Source organism: Hemibagrus wyckioides, linkage group LG23 (assembly GCF_019097595.1).
Source record: "Hemibagrus wyckioides isolate EC202008001 linkage group LG23, SWU_Hwy_1.0, whole genome shotgun sequence".
Taxonomy (NCBI): domain Eukaryota; kingdom Metazoa; phylum Chordata; class Actinopteri; order Siluriformes; family Bagridae; genus Hemibagrus; species Hemibagrus wyckioides.
Window position 1 is genome coordinate 7,042,616 of NC_080732.1, and position 3,688 is coordinate 7,046,303.

Below are 3,688 nucleotides of genomic sequence, written 5' to 3' on the forward strand. Positions count from 1 at the left end.
ATTAGAGCAGAGACTGAGAGCCAGGCCTTCTCGTCCAACATCAGTGTGTGACCTCACAAATGCGCTTCTGGAAGAATGGTCAAAAATTCCCATAAACACACTCCTAAACCTTGTGGACAGCCTTCCCAGAAGAGTTGAAGCTGTTATAGCTGCAAAGGGTGGACCAACGTCATATTGAACCCTATGGATTAGGAATGGGATGTCACTTAAGTTCATATGCGAGTCAAGGCAGGTGAGCGAATACTTTTGGCAATATAGTGTATATATAGATATATATATAAAATGTGTGTTTACTTCTCCATTGTAAAAGGCACTGTACAAATAAATTAAATTTAAATTGAATATTATGCCTGTGTTTTTAATGTTTAAGCTGATCACTGTATGTATGATATGTGAATATGTGTATAAATTATGTCATGACAAATTCATAACCTTATGAAAAAAACTAAATAAAGCATATATAATTTCCTGCTTGCTGTTGGCCACATTCACAAAAGGAAACGTAACTTCAAATCTTGCTGAAAATATAAATATGAGGTGAAAACACAGGTAATTATATCATTAACTCTAGGGGAGAACCTAGGGGAGATTTCATAATAATAATAATAATAATAATAATAATAATAATAATAATAATAATAAATAATAATAATGGCTTCCCCATTAGGGTTTAAACAGTAATTTTGCATAATTAAAAACTTCAGCTCTTGATTTTCTTTCAGTAAGTCAAAATGAAACATCTTGATATGACTTGATATTTCAACTCAAGGAGCTTTTATTGTTATATCAATAAATCATATACAGCTGATGCAGTACACAGTGAAATTAAATGTTTCTCTGCTACAGAGTCTTGCGGTCAGAGACGGTGCAATTTCCAAACTGGGCAGTGACACAGCTACTGGGGATGGGAGATGATCTTTCCCCAGCCTCTACAGAAAGTATAGAAAAAGTCATGTTACTATTAACAAGCAATTCTACTGCAACAGCTTTGTGGGCTTGTTTCTCAATCCAGTTGCATTAAAGGGATCAAACATTACTGTAATGTTAGCCAGGTGGTTTTCAGTTCATGTCATGTTACAGATTTTTGTTTTCTACTATTAGAATTTATAATCAGACTTTTCTACAGGCTGGATCTCAACAAATTTGTGAAGGCTATACAAATTCGAATTTTATTATTTGTAATTTTTCACATTTTGGTGAAGAACTCACAGTTTCAGTCATTCTTTAAAAAGGATTTTTATACATTTATATTAATGAGAAATTCATTTTGTGTGTTTGGGTTGCTTTTTATAGAAATGATCAGAATGAGGCTTCAATAGATGCTAATAAAATATTTTATTGAACTAATCTATATAAACACTACACTTAAAGATAAAACTATTTACAGATGATCTACAGGGTACAGTGTCTACATTCTACATAGGGGGATGAGGGGGTAATTGGGGTAGTGGGATTGATAAAGGGAAACAGAAAAACTCTACACAGGCTAAAGATGATGCCCTTAACTCTTGCAGACCTGTTAAGAAAGACAAGAAGAGAGATTTATATACAGTGGTAGGTAAAATATAACAAAATGTATTTATACCTACCTGTGGAGAGCTTGAGCTATGTGGGGTAAATGTGGGGTTAATAATGGAAAGAAGTATGAAATGTGATGGATGGATGAAAAGGGAATTAACTTAAGTATAACTTACACTCACTGTCCACTTTAATAGGAACACCTGTACAATAAATGCATAAATGGGCAGGTTTACAGATGTTCTTATTAGTGGATGGTGAGCGTATAATGACTTAAAACTATGCTGTGGCCAGTATTAAAAACATTATTACGTGTGTGTGTTTGGGGTGAGGGATGGCAGGGAATGGGGAGGTGTAGGGTTAAGGGACTACATAGCTCATAGCTTCTCCAAAGTGTTCATCATCAGCTGGACATGCTGCTTGATGGTTCGTGTAACTGCAGTGGCCAAGGCTTCTGGGTCAGCTCCAGGGGCTGAGAAAACACAACTTCTAGAAGTTCTGTCAGCTGATCCTATTGACAAACACACACACCAAACACAAATCCAACAGTGTCACTGATTTAGAGATACAAAGCTGAGAATTTGTGTATCGTAGCATCAGAAGATATTCAACACTTACAATAAGCACTGTAAAATACAGCTCCACTGCAGGCTCCCACACATCCAGGTCCCACATGCTGACAAGTTCCATCAGCCGCTGTAAGAATCCTCCCTCAATCTTTGAGAAAGAAAGACAACAAGCTCCATTAGTGCCATATATTATCAGTGGGAAAGTTCTAAATTAAAATATAAGAAAAATATTCAGGCATAATTTAGAAATCGTCTGATAAGACACTTACTGTCTCAGGTACAAAGCCGTTCCCGTAGTAGCCGACGATGAGCAGTTCGTAGAACACATCCAAAAAGTTGAAATGATGAAGCTGCACAAACGTGAAAAATTTACATATACATGTGGCAGTTCTATGATATCAAAATCTTTGATATTTAAACAAGTCATTTTCTACAGGCATTTGCAAGCTTACCCCGGCCCCGGAGAGCTCTGCTGCAGTCGATTCCTGGTTAGACGATGTCCTCAGGAACCGAATCAGCGCCTCGTAGGCCAACCGTACGGGAACTGGGTTCTATTAAAGCAAAACAAAAACAAATCTCTATAACTCACTTTGTCTACGGTGTTCAACATGGCTACTTATTTTAAACCCTGCATGCATGTCCAGTTTTCCTTTAAAGATACACAGATGATAGAACACATAGCCCAAATGTTCATTATGTACAATTTATCTGTATATTTTTCCTACGAATGCCCTTCATTCATAACAGACTGTGATTTAAAATCAGACCTCTTTAAAAAGGTGACCTGCACATACCTGCATGTGTTTGAAGATGGGCAGGTGGACACCGCCACTTGGGCAACGCAAGATGTTTGCTCTCCTCACAATTCACAGAGCAACTCTGAGGTAATTCTGTGTTTCCAAACTTCCGTGTATCTACACATACACGCTAATTCCCCTGGATAGGAGTCTGTAAAATGTACTGTGTGAGTTTTAATGATTCATTGCTAATTTGCGTTGCAGGATTGTGAGGAGAGATTTAGCCCAGAGGAGATGGAGGTGCCCTTTATTAGGTACAATCCTCTTCCCAGTTTAATGGTGTAATGGTGTTATTTATGTGTAACATGCACTAAGCATTTCCATCGTTCCTTAGCTGCCTACTATCAGACAGAGAGGTGACTGCTCTCCGCCAGGCGTCTGATGTGAGTAAAAGCTTTGTGTAGCTGCTGTTATTGCACAGGTAAAGTCCACTCTGCATTAACTGTTCTGTCTTTATATTCAGACTGTGTTAGACTGCATGCTTAATCTGAACTTCCTGTTTCTGACCGGAAAGAAGATTGTAATGCAGCTGGCAGCAGCTAACAACCAGGTGAATTTTTTTCTCGTATCAATAGCTAATTTTCTGTTTTATAACAATCACAGTCTGTTATGAATGAAGGGCATTCGTAGGAAAAATATACAGATAAATTGTACATAATGAACATTTGGGCTATGTGTTCTATCATCTGTGTATCTTTAAAGGAAAACTGGACATGCATGCAGGGTTTAAAATAAGTAGCCATGTTGAACACCGTAGACAAAGTGAGTTATAGAGATTTGTTTTTGTTTTGCTTTAATAGAACC

At 37.3% G+C, this 3,688-nt stretch overlaps 1 long non-coding RNA gene across 1 annotated transcript; it reads right to left on the minus strand.

Annotated features, from left to right (window-relative positions):
* Positions 1 to 1,848: 1,848 nt before the first annotated feature.
* LOC131344523 (uncharacterized) lies at positions 1,849 to 2,901 on the minus strand. Its single transcript, XR_009203330.1, has 4 exons — positions 2,540 to 2,901; positions 2,357 to 2,437; positions 2,137 to 2,235; positions 1,849 to 2,029 (listed from the first exon to the last, which is right to left on the minus strand). It is a non-coding gene; the product is annotated as an uncharacterized LOC131344523 (long non-coding RNA).
* Between the last annotated feature and the right edge of the window lie 787 nt (positions 2,902 to 3,688).